The 15,683-nt window shown below is 53.1% G+C and overlaps 1 protein-coding gene across 4 annotated transcripts in view; it reads left to right on the top strand.

Annotated features, from left to right (window-relative positions):
* Nucleotides 1-15,683, top strand: part of Shisal1 (shisa like 1) — a 118,788-nt gene that overhangs the window by 56,439 nt on the left and 46,666 nt on the right. The window contains exon 1 of one of the 4 annotated variants that reach the window (XM_021183971.2): nucleotides 11,825-11,886. The exons of the other annotated variants lie outside the window; for them this stretch is intronic. The gene's annotated coding sequence lies outside the window, so the exon portion shown is untranslated. Of the gene's footprint in view, nucleotides 1-11,824; nucleotides 11,887-15,683 lie in introns of those variants that run through there. 4 annotated transcript variants of the gene reach the window in all.

Raw genomic sequence — 15,683 nt, 5'->3', positions numbered from 1 at the left:
GGAGCAGGTCCGGGATGTGACATTCCTGGGTGTAACTGCCTGGAATTGGAGCCCTTTTGGGACTGAGCCCAGCTGCTGTGCTGGGGCCTGTCACCAAGGCAACGAGCCCTGGGAGTCACAGAGGCTGTACTGGGCTTCATTCTGGACAAGTGTCTCTTCTGCATGCTTGCTCATTGGGGGACCTTGGGAAAGTTATGTGGCCCTGCAGCCTCAGTTTCTTCTCCTGAAAAATGGGTGACTGTTTAGAATGCATTGGTTGTTGCCTTAAGTGCCCAAGCCAGAGCTTTCAGAAGCCCTACTCTGTAATGTAAACTGGTTACTCTGTTGCCATGGCTGCCTGGACATTGAGGAGACCTGGAGAAACAGCATTGTGGACCCCTGCAGCAGTGGGTATTCACAATGGTAACTAGAATGTATGTGGAAGGATATTGAAGCCCAGAGTCATTCCTGTCACAGCACAATGGCGACTGCCCAGCAGTGGGATGAAGAGGCAGTGAGGGACTGGGGCTCTGTTCCAGCCCCACCCCTGCCTGCCAGCCAGCCAGGGACCTTGCGCTTTCTTCTGAGCTCCAGTGTCTTCAAAGTGGATCCTTATGAGCACAGTGACAACTGTCACATGCATGCAGAGAGGGTGAAGGCAGGGGCTATAGCATTCTGAGTCCCCCACCAGTTCCTTCCATGACTCCTCCATCCCACCCCACCTCTGACTGTCTCTGGCCTTCAGTTTCCGGGGTTCTGGTGGGATTTAGGTGGCTCATTACACACTGTCATAGGATAACATAAATACCACAGAAGCCAGGACAGGGCTAGCCTTCTCTATTCTAGGTGGAGAAGCTTTGGCTTCTACTTAGACACAGCAGGTTGGACAGGTTTGCTCTGACTGAAGGAGATAGAAATGGCAAAGTGAATGGGTGGATGAATGAATGAATGAATGAATGAATGAATCCTGGCAGGAGAAGCACTACAGCTTCATGTCAGGGCAGCCCAGGGAAACTTCAAACAGCTAGTGCAGAGAAGCAGTACCCGCTGTGTTTCTCCCTGTCATGATTTGTTCACTGGGTTGGTGGTCCAGCTTGGGGCCAGGTCCCTTGGCATCCCAGAGTTTAGTCCTGCAGCTGGGCAGTGCCACACTCAGCTTGAACTTCCTGCCTTCCTGTTGCCTTGGAGTGGCTCTGACTCTCTTTTCCCCATCATGCAAGAGGCTGCCTTGTGCCATCTTTGCTCAGAGCCCTGGGAGCAGAAACAGTGTGTTCGAAGGGCAGGTGCCGCCTGCAAGGGAACAAAATCAGAGGAGGAGCCTGGGCTCAGAGCTGCAGTGATGGGGGCAGGGGAGGCTCAGGAGCATCAATGCATAACACAGCTGTGAAGGCCACACAGCCCTTAATGCTAGTTCGTCTCAAGAGCCCAGCGGGCAGAATAGAGACAGGATGGCTGGAATCAGGGATGCTGAAAGGCAACCACAGGGCTGGACAGCCTAGCCAGCTTCCCTGAGCCCCAATGGTTGGGAGAGCTCCTTCCTGACCAGAGCCCTATTCTGTCATTCTGAAAACAGTAGGTCCCAGCAAAGAGGCTTTCTAAAGCAGGACTCACTGAGCCCAGCCAGTTTCCCTCTCCCACCTGCAGGAGGATGCCTTGGTCAGCTAGTGAGAAAGGAGAATGGTTTCTGCCCTGGGCCCCGCCCTCAGCATGCTGGCCTCACTCAGTGTTCTTTCACCTCTCTACCTCAGTTCCCTTCTCTGTAAAATGGGTCCACATTAGATTGCTGAAGGCACAGGTCCATTCATTACCTTCTGTTATCTAAATGCCTGGGACGGCAAGAGAGGGTAACCAGCCCAGAGGAAGGACGGGTCTGTATGAGAGGTATGGAACCCTGCTCTGGGGGGCGGGGAGTCTGACTTTCCTGGAGTGTATGACAACTGAGGAAGGGCTGTAACACTGAAGCCTGGTTTCAATGGCTAGAGGCAGGACAGGGAAGCAGGACTGGGAGGGACAGTTGTCCCAGGTGTCATGAGTTTCTGATCTGACTGACCTCTAGGGCTTGCCCAATGGAGTCAGAGCCTCTGGTGCAGATGGGACAGTCACCTTCTCTGTCCTGGGATGTGACTGCTTTGTGAGGAAACTCTCAGATGCTGGGCATAACAGACATGGAGCAACTCTGTCTAGCAGTGATGGGGGCATCAAGGAGGCCTGCCTGGAAGAGGTTGCAACCCAGGTTGCTGGTGAGACTAGAGAGGCAAATGGAATAACAGTAAAGCATTGAGGAATGAATAGGAGACTCTCTCTACATTGTGACCTGGCTATCCCTGAGCATCCATGGAAAGGTGAATGGAGGTGGGGGGCCATAAAACTCCTACCCCAGCCTTGCAGCACAGAGCTCTAGTTTCACCCTGGAGACTTAGAATGACTCAAACGCCCCCACCACCTGCTGCTGTGCCCAGAGCAGACATTACTAATCAATCCAAACTGGCAGGACAGGTAACCCAGTCTTCTGTGCAATATGGTCTTGTTAGTCCCTAAGAGCGCACGTAGCTACCCTGCCTGCTGTGGGCACTGGGACCACAGCGCTGCCATGGTCCTTCGTGTCTGTGGCTCAGCCCCACACTTACAGTGTTCTCCTGGACAAGGGAGTTGGAGGGTGTGGTTCCACGGGTCCTAGAGGGTCCTGTCCTTCCTAGGGCAACGGAAATAGTCCGTCAGGGACATCATGTTGTTATGGGTCCCTAGGCAAGGGTGCCCCTGTGGAATGTAGAACCTTCCCTTCTGGAGCTGGTCCCTCAACTGTCACCTACAGGTCCCAGGTCCCAGGATGATCCCAGACAGCCTTGGGTGTTGGTCTAAACCCTGACTAAAAGAGGAGGGGAGAGAATGTCATCAGGAGAGAGACCAGCCAAAGGCGTGCGACTTCTCTCCTGAAATCCAAACAATCGGACAATCTGTTCGGGATCGATTTAGAAGCAGCAGAGTGAAAAAAAAAATCAGCAAATACAGTGTGAAAGCTATTTTCTCTCCCTCAGGCACGGCTGGGAAGCGGCTGGGCTGGAGTTTATTTGTAACCTGGCCAAGGCTAGCCAGGCCTTTCCCCTCCCTGTAGCTCACTCATGCCCTCCCTGCCCACAGCTGCCTCCTCTAAACCCAATTCCAGCTGGACACCTGGGGGGCTCTCTGAGTGAAATCAGCCTGCTTCAGCCTTGGGAAGTCATGGCCGTAGAGACAGCCATGGGCTTTGTGTTCCTCAGTCACCTGGTGGGGGTAGCTAACCGAAAAAGCATGTACATCCCCTGCCCCTCCACTGACCCAAGGCCCTGCACACCAGGGCCTCAGGATGGCACGCGATCTCCAAGACTAGTCTGGCATGCTTCCCCAGGCCCTGGGCTGGGGTCATATGTAGTAGCTGTTCAGTAAACGGTTCTAATCTGTATGGTGAATGGAAGGACAAGGGGAGGGAAGGAAAGACAAAAAATGAAGCTTTGATTCAAGGGTCTGCTTCTGGTCCCACTGTTCCTGGCAGGGGGGTGGCACTGAAGCCAGGTGAGCCTCCAGTGCCTCATCTCTGGGGCCAGGAGGCAGGCCTTGAGGGTTTAGAGCCTCTGTGTCTATGACTACTTTTTCTGGGGCACGTGGGGCATCCCATTCTCAATTACCCCATAGTTGGCATCTGATCTGAGCCACAAGCTAATTAAAGTGACCGAATAAAGAGCCAGAAAGTTGACACTTCCTTGGTGGCCTAAGTGGACCCCCGCAGCCCCCAAGAGGTCTCAAGGGCTATAGAGAGCTGGTGTGTGCAGGTGTCTATAGGCACCTCTGGGCATTGAGAGCACTAGTTCAAATGCTCCTGCTCTTTCTTGGGTCGTAGGGATGGGAGGGAATTCCTGGTGACCAAAGCTGGTTGGTTTTGGGACACAGGGACTAAATTAATCTCCCCTAGACCCCATTTTCCCCCTAAAGCCCCAAGCCAAGCGCCAAAGCTCAGAAAGATTCTGGACTGTGGAGATCAGACAAGCTTAGGTGTAAGTCCCAGGAGATTGGCTGCTGTGTGATCTTAGGCAAGCAGGGCTGTCTTTCTGGGCTTAGTTTTCTCTTCTGAAAACTGAGAATATTTAATTTCGAATATTTAAGGGGCCAAGGCTTTCGGATCTGGGTACACAGTAGGTGCTCAGGGCAGTCTTTCCCTCCTGGTTCCACTGTTAACTGGTCCTACTGGAAGCCGTTAAACATCTGCCTGATTCTAAGGATTCTACTCTCTGAGACAAGGAGATAAACGTTTCCCCAGAAGGCCATAAGATGAATGTCTGAGCACAGGAAGCCTTTGGGCCTCCAGTATCTGAGTTCCCACCCTGAGCCACTCAGGTGTCACTTGGATTTGCTGGACTTGCTGGGGGCAGTGTAGAGACAGCCTGTGCCCAGAGTCGGAGATGTGGCTCCAGTTCCCGTCTGCCACAGGGGATCTGCCACAGGGTCCTGAAAGTGTCACTGTCTCAGATCAGGCCTGTGGCCTCCTCTGAGGCTCACGAGTGGCCCTGGCTACTCCTCGCTCTCCTTGAGCACACACAGAAGCCCAACAGGGAGAGGGACAACTCCGAGGTTGAAACCCACCCTCAAGCCTCCCCCATCAGGCCAGAACTGGCACCCTATGTAAAGACAAAGTCATGTGTGTGGGGTCCTTCCTCCCAGATGGATTTGGCTTTGTTCTCAGTGACTGTAGCTGTCTGTGGCCACCCTCTGCGGGCATGCCCCCCATCCCACCCCAGATCCCCTCCCGTTGCTGATTCTCCTTGGGTTTTTTTTTTTCCAGACTAAGCTCTTTCACAAAAGCCTCTGATCCTACCTCCCCAGTGGAAGGAAGTTCTGAGCCCAGAGTCCTCCTGAAAGCAGTGCTAATTAGACCCCCAAAACGCTTGTTGTTTACACAAACATCAACTGAGACCACAAGACATGGCAATTTCCTCTCCATAACCAGACACTTTCCAGCTGGGAAAGGGCAGACTTCCTAGGGTGGGCCGGGGGAGACGTTTCCCTATGAGTGTGCATGACGGGGGCTCTGTCCCCCAGGTCCCCGCCCAGGATGAGACTCCAAGGTGAACTTCTCTCTTAGTTTGCTTTCTATTGCTGTGATAAAACGTGAAGCTGAAGCCAGGCGTGGTGGTGCACGCCTTTAATCCCAGCACTCGGGAAGCAGAGGCAGGCAGATTTCTGAGTTCGAGGCCAGCTTTGTCTACAAAGTGAGTTCCAGGACAGCCAGGGCTATACAGAGAAACCCTGTCTCGAAAAACAAAAAACAAAACAAAACAAAACAAAACAAAACAAAACAAAACAAAAAATCCATGAAGCTGAACCAACATGATGAAGAAACGCTTTTTTTTTCCGGGGGGTGAGGTGGGGAGGTGTCACACACCCCAAGTCACACTCCATCCCTGAGGGAGGTCAGGGCAGGGGCTCAAGGCAGGAACCTGGAAACAGGAACAGAAGCAGAGGCCATGTAGGAACTCTGCTTATTGGGTTATTCCTCACAGCTTGCTCATCCTGCTTTCTTTCTTTTTTAAAAAATATGTATTTATTCACTTAATGTATATGAATACACTGTTGCTGTCTTCAGACACACCAAAAGAGGGCATCAGATCCCATTATAGATGGTTGTGAGCCACCATGTGGTTGCTGGGAATTGAACTCAGGACCTTTGGAAGAGCAGTCAGTGCTCTTAACTGCTAAGCCATCTCTCCAGCCTTCATCCTGTTTTCTTATACAGCCTAAGGCCACCTGCCCAGGGGAGGTACTGCACATTGTGAGCTGGGCCCTCCCACATCAATCACCATTCTAGAAAATTTACCACAGACATGCCCACAGGCCACTCTGATGGAAGCCTTCTCTCAGCTGATATTCCCAGGTAACTCTGGCTTGTGTGGAGTTGATGAAAATCTAACAGGCGTGGCCTCTAAGATGTTTCCCTAAGGCGAGTCCCCTCTCCAAATAAACTCACCAGCTATTCCCCCCAAGGTGAGCTCTTCTCAAGGTGCGTGCCCTAAGGATGTGTGGGTTGCTGAATGTCTCTTCCATCATCCCCTCCTGGCATCTTGGGCAGTGGTGGGAGGGGCAGGTCCAGTGCCCTCAGGGGGATGCTGTATTGATGTTCTTGTGCCAGTGCGATTAGATCTATCGTCTCCATTGGTGGCGCAGGGTTGGGGCTGAGGAGACAGTGAAGGAGGAGTCCCTAGCTGGTGTGAGGGTGCAGGAGAGGGAACTCACGGGGCAGGGGTGCTAGGATCTGACCTAGGAGGAGGCACAGGCAGAAGATAGCCCTTGGGAGCCAGGGACCTTCCACTTCTAGGAGAGACAATCAGAGGTTTGGTCTGATCCGGAGGGAAGCTCTCAGCTAAAACCAGTGACTCCAACCATGCCTGGGTAAGGAGACACGAGGGCCCTACAGGGTAGGCTCAGACAGGACACTTGGGTCTTAACTGGTGTTTCTTTGGGGGGCATAACTGGAGGAGTCCTTTACCTACTTTACAGCCCCCACTCCCCTCAGCCCAGTGACTCATCTTGGGGTAAAAGGCAGATCAGGGAGGTAGCAGTCCAAGATAGAGGAGTTTGGGGGGTTGGACTGGTGAGGAATGATATTGGGGTCTTTGACGCATTTGGGGTTCCAGGGATTGCAAGGTTGCAAGCCACCAGGGAGAGACTTTTGCCTGCTTGGATCTGGGCTGGTAAGAGCTTACACGTGCTCACCAAGGGGCTCAAGAGCCACTCTCTGCAGCCCTTGGGAGTGCCTGGTCTTCTCCGAGCTCAGCCATGCCTCTGAAAGCCATCCTGGATGATAGCTAATGAGGACAGGTAGGCCTGTCCCACTAAAGCCTATGGCCATGTCATAGGTCAGTCCTGGAGCCACTGCCACCATTGAGAAGAGCATTCAAGCCTTGCCTGGCTCATGGTGGCTGTTTGGGTGCCAATTTTGGGGAGCGTGCATGGGGTTCATTAATTCCAGTCACCAACCAGGTTGGGGGGGGGGGCAGAAGTGTGAGTGGCCACAGTCGTCCAGGCCAGCTAAGAGACTGACTGTGACTGTTAGAGAGAGGGGCTCTGCCGTCTCTGCAATGGTGGTCCTATTTGCATAAATTTGAAGTTGATTGGCCTAGAGGCAACTTCACTTTATCATAGATGACAAGCCTCTGGTTGGAACAGCAGCCACTGTCAATTAGCTGCCTTGGTGACTTGGTTTGTTATGGTTGGCATTGTCGTTCCTTCCCACATCCCCTCCCGGTCTCTCTCTGGATTCAGTGTGGTCCCCCACAGGTACTCCAGCCTAGGACAGTTTAACCCTGCAGACACTGGGAACGGTTAGCAAGTAGCCAGGTAGGCAGAGTGGACCAATCCAGAGCCTGCATTTCAACCAGCTCCCAGGAGAGGAAGGCTTGCCGGGCCAGGGGTAGCCTGGGGGCTTGCAAACTTGGGCTGATGGTTTGTGATAATGAAGCTTTATTGAACATAGCATCTGCCTTTCCCTAGCTCTGTCTATGGCCACTTCTTGACTACAGCACTGACAGAAACCTAGGTGACCGACCCTCTACAGGAAGCTGCCCAGCCTCTGATTAGAGCAGGCCTAGGAACAGTGATATTGCCTTCCTGACCCATCCTCCATTATCTGCAACAGCCACCCTCCAGGTACTGTGATCAGCCGTGTGTGGGGATCTGCTGTCCATACTGCAACAAAACACCTGAGACAATCAACTTAAAACAAGGAAAGGTTGTTTGGGCTTATCATTTTGGACCAGCAGCCCATGGTCAGTGACCTTTTTGCTTTGGGCCTCTAGTAAGGCAGAGAGCATCATGATAGGAATATATGGTAGGGGAACCTTCTGGCCGGAACAAAAGACAGGAAGAAGAAGAAGGAGGAGGAGGAGGAGGAAGAGGAAGAAGAAGAAGAAGAAGAAGAAGAAGAAGAAGAAGAAGAAGAAGAAGAAGAAGAAGAAGGGCTGTAGTCTCAGCAGCCCTTTTACAAATGTCCCCCCTAGGCCCTACCTCTTAACTAACTTCCACCTCCCAATAGTGCCAAGCAAGAGAAAATTCTTCAGTGCCTGGACATTAAACTGTGGGACCTGACCACCATCCCATTAGACAGATGGGAACACAGAGGCCCCTCATGTCCCAAGGTCCCAAGCTGGTAAGCCATGCTCATTAGCATCCACAGCACACTTCTCTTGCCCCAGAGCACCAGCCAGCCTGCTGGCCAGCCACTCCTATCTCTTGCCAGTCTGGATCCAAAGTCCTCTGCTAGGAATAGTGCCCCCTTCAGGCAGGTATTAGAATTACCTATATGGTCCCCCTAGGGATGTGGGCAAAGCATGTGATCCGGCACCAATAAGGGCTATTTTTTTCCCTCCTTCTAACAATCTGCAGAACTGGATTTCTGCTCCCAGCGTCTGTCCAGGTATCCACCCCCATGAGCTGTGAATTCTTGGAAGGCCAAGAAGACTGGAACACAGGCTTCTCCCTTCCCCTGAGCTGAGAAGAACTATTTACAGAGGAAGGAGTGAGCTCCCAAGAGACCAAGTATTCCTTGGCCATTCGGTGGGGCTGCATAAGAGGTGACCTGGGCTCTGAGAGTGGAACCCCTCGTGTTAGACCAAAGCACTGAGATATGAAGTTACTGTTGGCCCTGGTTAATGGATGAGGAAACCCAGACATGGGGTCTCTGACCAAAGAGTCTCCCAGAGGACAGGGTTCTGGGGCTCCCTTGAAGGAGGCTGAAAGTCACTCAGAAACAAGTCTTTCTTGGGGTAAGAACATCTGAGCCCGGCCCCCCAGGAAGCATGACCTCAGTGAGAAGGATCCAGTGTCCCATGTGCCTGCCTGAGGAGGCATGGTCATTTATATTTTATTTTTAAGCTTGAGTGTACAACAAGTGTGTGCATGCACGTGTGTGAGTATGTGTGTATGTGTGTGCGCGAGCGCACGCGTGCGCATGCCTGTGTAGGCCAGAGTTCCACATTGGTATTTTCCATCTTACGTTTGAGTTTGGGGTGATGGTGGGGGTGTCATTTGCTAACTCAGTCTGGTGCTTACCAATTTTGCTGCACTGTCTGCTGAGCTCCAGGGGTCCCCCCATCTCTCCCTCCTCACACTGGGGTGACAGGCACCCGCTACTGCACTTGGCTTTTTACACAGGTGCTGGGGATCCAAAATTGGATCTTTGTGATCATGTGCGTGACAAAGCACTTTACCCACTGAGCTGTCTCCCCCAAGTCCCCTTTTGGCTTTCATGTAGGGATTTTTCTCTCTTGCTCTATATTTTATTTGAGGGACCTAGACCATGGAATTAGATCTATTGCTGTCCCTGGCTTCTAGCTTTTTGCTACCTAAATCCGTGTGGTGGCTTTGATAGGTACCCATTTGTTGTTGGTCAGTGATAGCACAAATATCCCTGTCTGTCTTCACCAGGGCCATCTGCCAGCTGCTGCATGTCCCACAGAGTCCCCCATTCTCCCCTGAGGGCCTTGTCACAGCCTGATGTATCCAGATACATCTAGTAGCTCTGCATTTTAGAGCTCTCTCCAGCCTTGTAAGAGTGTCAACCTGAATTCAGCTTGGGGACTGTAAGCATCTCCTCTGGCTTTGCATGGCTGGGTGGCCTGTGAGGTTCAGTGCAACCACTCTTTGCCTTGAGGGGTCGCTGCTTTTGGCCATCATTAGACACAGTTTGATCTTTTGACCTTTGGTCTATTTCCAGGTCTCTTTCTTTCAAACAGTGCCACTGTGACACCATCCTAGAAGCTGGTACCACTGAACCAGTGGGGCCTCTGCTCAGCCAAGAAGGGTGTTAGCCATACCTGGTGTCTGCGTGGGTAGAGGGGGAAGGACCCAGGGTGTAATATGGCGAACCTCCCTGACTGGCTCCTCCTGGGGCTCTTTGAGCGGCTGGCATGCAACTGGTTTCTGTGTGGCTCCAAATCTGTCGAGGGGGAAGAAGAAGATCCTAATGAGGTTATTAACTTTGTACCACTACGGTCCTCAGAGGACAGTGACAAAAGTATTCGGGTGGCCCAAGTTCAGAAAGGCAAAGGGACTCACCCAGAGCAACAGAGCTAAGAAGTGGCAGAGCTGAAACTTGAACCTGTGTTCAGACTCCCAGCTCAGAGCCCTTCCTGCACCGTGTCAGCTGCTTAAGTTGTAGTCTCAGCTTTGTCACAAGCTAAACTGGGCGCACACGCGCGCGCGCACACACACACACACACACACACACGCACACGCACACGCACACATACACCCTGTGCTCCCTCTTGTACACTGATAATCAGTGCAGCACCCCTAGCCTTAAGGATGATGTAACCTTCCAGCTCCTACCACAAGGCTGTCACATGGGTGCCCTACATGGCACCCAGTCCTCTGGGCTGCCACGGTCCATCTGGATTATGGCTAGATAAGGGCACACAGACCCAAGTGTGCTGCCTGCCAAAATGGATAAAAAAGGTTTATCTCCGGCCTGGCTCAGGAGGGTGGATTCCAGGGGCAGCGGGTGGGAGTGCAGGGAGCTGGCCTCCTTTATGGCCTGGCTCTTAATGCCACCCAGAAGCTGCAGTGCAGGCTGCTGTAGGAATGCCAGCCCAGGGCAGGCAGGGGGTTGAGCCACACAGATCCGGTGTGGGAGATGTTGTGAGGAGAGACAGGCAGGGTCCAGGGTTGTGCCCAACCTGAAGTATCTCAAAGAGCAGGGAAGGGTGGCTCTCCCTGCAGACAGGACATACACAAGCCCCTCAGGCCTGGCCACGTCCTTGCTGTGTGACTTTGGGCTTGTGCTGACCTTCTCTGTGCCTCAATGTCCTTATAGCAAGGGTCTAGAATGGAAGGTGATGGGAAGAGAGAGCTAGGTGAGAGACCAGAGCCTGGTGCGTGCTAGAGCTACAGGCCTGAGGTAGAGGTAGGTTGAATGCTCCGTGACCCAGCAGGGCATGACCTTTACCTGGGGCAATGGGCTGGAGGGTGAGAGATGGCAGTCATTATGGAATCAGGACAGGGAGGGGCCAAGTCAATATGGAGTCAACCAGTGATGACCGACTGCCTAGGGTCCCTGACATCTCGGGGCTCTGGAGACATCTGTTCTTGTTGCTAATGCTGAACTTACTTTTTTTTCCCTGCATGCCTCAGGATAGTGAGGGTACAGGAGGGGTCCGCACAATGGTAGCCTAATGCCTATCTGTCTCCTCGAAGCCAAGACCCAGGGGCACATGTGTGCTGAGCCCCGGCACAGCTGGGACGTTTCCCTGGGCTTCTCATCTAAGAACTGACTCGCTGGAAGCTGATCAGGCCCTGTGGGACAGTGAGCCCAGAGTCTGGCCCATGTAGAGTGTGGTAAGGGGTCACCGGTGACATGTGCCTAGCCTCTGCATCCCTAGGAACAGATGGAGTCCTTTCAGCACACACGAGGTGGGCGGGGTAGCAGGCTGGCCTACTGGAAGCCTCTTTTGCCTATACAAGGCCTGACCCAGTCACTCCCCTTTGATGGGGTTTAGGGCTGATGGTGACTGGAGAGCCAGGAGAAAGACCTGCAGCAGCTGCAGCGGGGTGGCAGCCAGTCTATGCAGGTGTTTCTGGACCCTGCCTTACAGAACTCTGCAAATAGACACCTTATGGAAGTTTCCAGAAGGTGGTAAAGACAGATGGGGGGTCATTAGTGGGAGCCTGGGTGCTCAGAGGTAGAAGCCCTAAGGGGAGCACAGATAGCTTGTGGCCTGCCTATATCCTAGTTCTGCCACACCTTGCTTTGTGACTTTGAGCTTCTGCTGACCCTCTCTCTGCCTCAATGGGGGGTGGGGGGGAGAGGGAGGAGTGGCTGGGAAGAGAGAGCCAGGTGAAAGACCAGGGCCTGGTGTGTGCTGAAAGCCACAGGTCAGAGGTGGGGTAAGTTGGATGCTTTGTGGACCAGCCCGACATGGTGATGGGGCGGGGGCAGGAGTGAGGGTGGGGCGATCAAGTTCTGACCCAGACCTTCCCACGTCTTCAATCTCTTGACCACCTTTAGAAGCCCTGACCCTGATGACAACTGTCATTAGACACGTGCACTGTTCCATGTGTTCCCCTCCCTACCCAGTGTCCAGGAGGGCTTTCTGTTCCTCTATGCCCACCCAGTAGGCTAACACAGTGGGAGCAAATCATGTCCCCAGGGGGCAGTGGATCACACCCACCTCAGGACCTTTGTATGACTGGACTCACTGGTGGCAGTGTGCCCTAGCATACAGACTCAGTCATTTCTGGTCTGATTCTGGCCTGCTTTACCTACCAGACCTCAACTTCTAGGGATTTCTACCTAGACCAGTCTGGGCCCTCCCTCTGCCTTTAGGATTCCCATTTAGCCCCCCTGCAGATCTGTGGTTTCCAGACTACTCTCAAACGCTGTGTGAAAGAGCGAATGAATGAATGAATGAATGAATGAATGAATCAGTCAATCATTGCCTCGTCTCCTCCTTAGTCCCTTAGGATGGGTTGGCTGCCCCATTCTGAGAAGAAACAGGCTCAGGGCCATAGCTCCTCTCCGTGGTGAAGGCCCCTGACACCGAGGAGGTCTTGGGAGAGAAACCAGACCACGCTCTGATAGGCAGTGGGTGTGCCCACCTTTCCTCCTGCCCGTCTCTATAAAGACCATCCCTCAAGTCACAGCTCTTCCCAAGATCCTGGGGTTCCTAATGCTGGTTCCCTTCCTCTAAGCGGCTGGTTGCTGGGAGGTCTGAGGCAGAGGCTGACCATACTGAAAAGACCAAGGGTCATCTCACTCAGAATCTTCCTTTACCTGGAGCAGAGGGATCCCGAGGCACAATGGGGAGCTGATGGTGGTCCCCCAAAAGAGAAGAACACCAGGGGCCTTCAGCAGGCCTGGAAAGCCACAGTTACCTGTTGCTACACTGCCTACTTCCTCGGGCCTTAGTTACCTCTCCTATTAAATGGGATGGCAGTGGGGACCTGCCTTAAACATCTAGCATGCGGCATGCACAGAACCGCTGATGGGTGGAGCGTGGGGAGCCTCTGGAAGGGGCAGCCCTGCTTGGGTTCAGAACTTGTACCCTCTGGAGCCTGGTTGGCTGTGAGGTGGGGAGCCTTAAATGGGGATAAACTCTTCTCTGGAAGGCAGGGCCTAGGGAGACCAGAGGCGGTCACATTGCATTCTTCCCCAGTTAGACCCAAGTGTTCAGAGCCTTCTCCTCTCCCTCACCTGACAGCGGCTCCTGGAGAAGATGGCTTCATACACACTGGGGCTCTGGGCCCTATGCCCGGTCCATCACTCCAAGCCAAGTGACTCTGCAGAAGGAGCTAGCCATTCTCATCATGCCTGTTTGGCCTCTCTTCTTCCTATGTAGAAGTTTCTCAAGTGTTGCCAATGTCCAAGCAGAGCGTCAGTAGGGTTCCTACTCTGCGGGAGTGGGGGGATGTCTAGTACCTGAGACTCCCAGCCTGGGAGAAGCCCATCACCAACTAGCATAGTGAAACGTAACAGGGGGTTGAGGAGAGGCTGAGCAGAGCCGGGCAGGGAGAGCTGGAGTGACATCCCGCATGGCCAGCACACGTTTGTTAAAGGGCAAGGAGCCTCTCAGGACCTAATCTTTGCCTCGGGGAGCCATACCACCCATGAGCTCAGAGCCGTGTCTGATGCATCCACTGCCCTGCTAGCTAGAGCCCTTCTGTCTAGCCTCACGGTGGTCCTCAAGGTGGGTGGCATGGGTCCAGTCACACACCAGGAAACAGACCGGTGAAGCAACAATGCACCACCTCATGTAGCTAGTTCAGTGCCAAAGTATCCATACTGGTGCAGAGACCACACGCCGACTCCAGTGTGAGCCCCTCTGTAGTTGGGGCTGAACAGCCTCAGATCAACTTTTATGGTGCACCACCCTACAGCTCTGGCACATCCCTAGGCTTCTCTGAGCTCTGAATTGTGGGTCTCATAGAAGGAGATTGGGCCAGATGGCGGTGCACATCCTTCATCCCAGCACTTGGGAGGCAGAGAGGCAGAGAGGCAGAGAGGCAGAGAGGCAGAGAGGCAGAGAGGCAGAGAGGCAGAGAGGCAGAGAGGCAGAGAGGCAGAGAGGCAGAGAGNGCAGAGAGGCAGAGAGGCAGAGAGGCAGAGAGGCAGAGAGGCAGAGAGGCAGAGAGGCAGAGAGGCAGAGAGGCAGAGAGGCAGAGGCAATCTCTACAAGTTCAACGCCAGCCTGGTCTACAGAGTGAGTTCCAGGACAGCCAGGGCTACACAGAGAAACCCTGTCTAGGGTTAGGGGAGGAGATGATGACCTTAGCCAGCTTGCCATGAGTTTATAAGATGCCTACTATGAACCACACTCACTGCCCCACAAGACAAAGAGTCAAAGCAAATTGATCTGAACAGAATGAACTGGGCTGGCACCAACAGAGATAGACGCCCAGTAGCTATCCTAGGGTATGAGGGGCTGGCCTGCCCCTCCCACTGCGGATCATGTGTCCTGTGGCAGCTGGGTAGGTCACCTCTCCTGGCCCTTTCCCACCCATACTCTGGTTAACACTGTGAGGGAATGCACCGTTTTTCTTTGATCTGCCTTCAAACACTCAGTGACGTGTCCCAAGTCCCAGATACATGTTGTCCTAAAAACCAAAACTCACACTCTCCACATCAAGCTGACGGCTGAGAATTTGAGTGACAACTGCCCCTGGTGACACATATACACAAGACTGTGAGCAGGCTATTGGGTATGGGGTACACATACACACGCCTCTGGGTTGTGGGTGGACAGGTGCATGCATGAGTGGGATATATATATACATATATATATATATATGTATATGTATGTATATATATATATATATATGCCAAGCAGTCATGAGGGCATATGCATTTTCTTGATGTGTTTCTTGATGTGTGTGTCTGAATGCACGTGGACCTGATCCCATCAGCTGCCTCTGCAGCCTCACGCCCCAGTTTCTGGTGTACAGACCCAGGCTTGACACTTATCTCCTGGCCTGTTAGCCCCTCCACGTGTACACAGGCTCTGGTACAGACAAGGATGGTGAGCCAAGGTGAGAGGGGAAGATGCTGAGCACTGTCCTAACACAGATGGGTCCAGTCAGCTGCCACCTCTGATCCCCTATTTGTTCCCTTGTTTATGCCTGGCCATAGCACTGCTATCCACAGGGAGACCTTGGAGGGCCTTGGCCTGGTGGAATTATTTATATGAATGCTAATGTCACCACCGCTATTAGTTTGGCCCAAGTTCAAACGCTAGCTCATCGCATGACTGCTTTAATGCCTGTCCCCACCAGGCCATGGGACTTTGTCTACCAGGTTTGCTTGAGTCCCTATGGCAGCTCATCAGATATTCATAGGATACCATGGCTGCTTCAGAGGCAAGATGACATTGGCCTGTGCCACATAGGCAGATCTGATAGGGACTTCCCAGATGGTTCAGAGGAGAGTGCCTGGGCATGGCAGGCTAGGACACAGGTAAGACTCTGGACCTCCCTGAGGCTACGCAGAGCAGTCCATCCTCCCCATAGCTCCTGGCTTCTTCGTGTGCTTTGGGGACTGGAGTTGACCGGGGACTTGTCCTTGTGGCACCTGTCTGCAGAGAAGCAAGCTCCTGACTCCTCACTTCACTCTCAAGACAGTGTCAGGTGCCAGACATGGGGAAATAAAAGGGGTGAGAGAGATGACCTGTGTCCCACCAGAGCTCAGAGAG

This window comes from Mus caroli, chromosome 15, assembly GCF_900094665.2.
Source record: "Mus caroli chromosome 15, CAROLI_EIJ_v1.1, whole genome shotgun sequence".
Classification (NCBI taxonomy): Eukaryota; Metazoa; Chordata; class Mammalia; order Rodentia; family Muridae; genus Mus; species Mus caroli.
The sequence above is the reverse complement of the archived record's forward strand: the minus strand, read 5'-3'. Positions and strand labels throughout refer to the sequence as shown.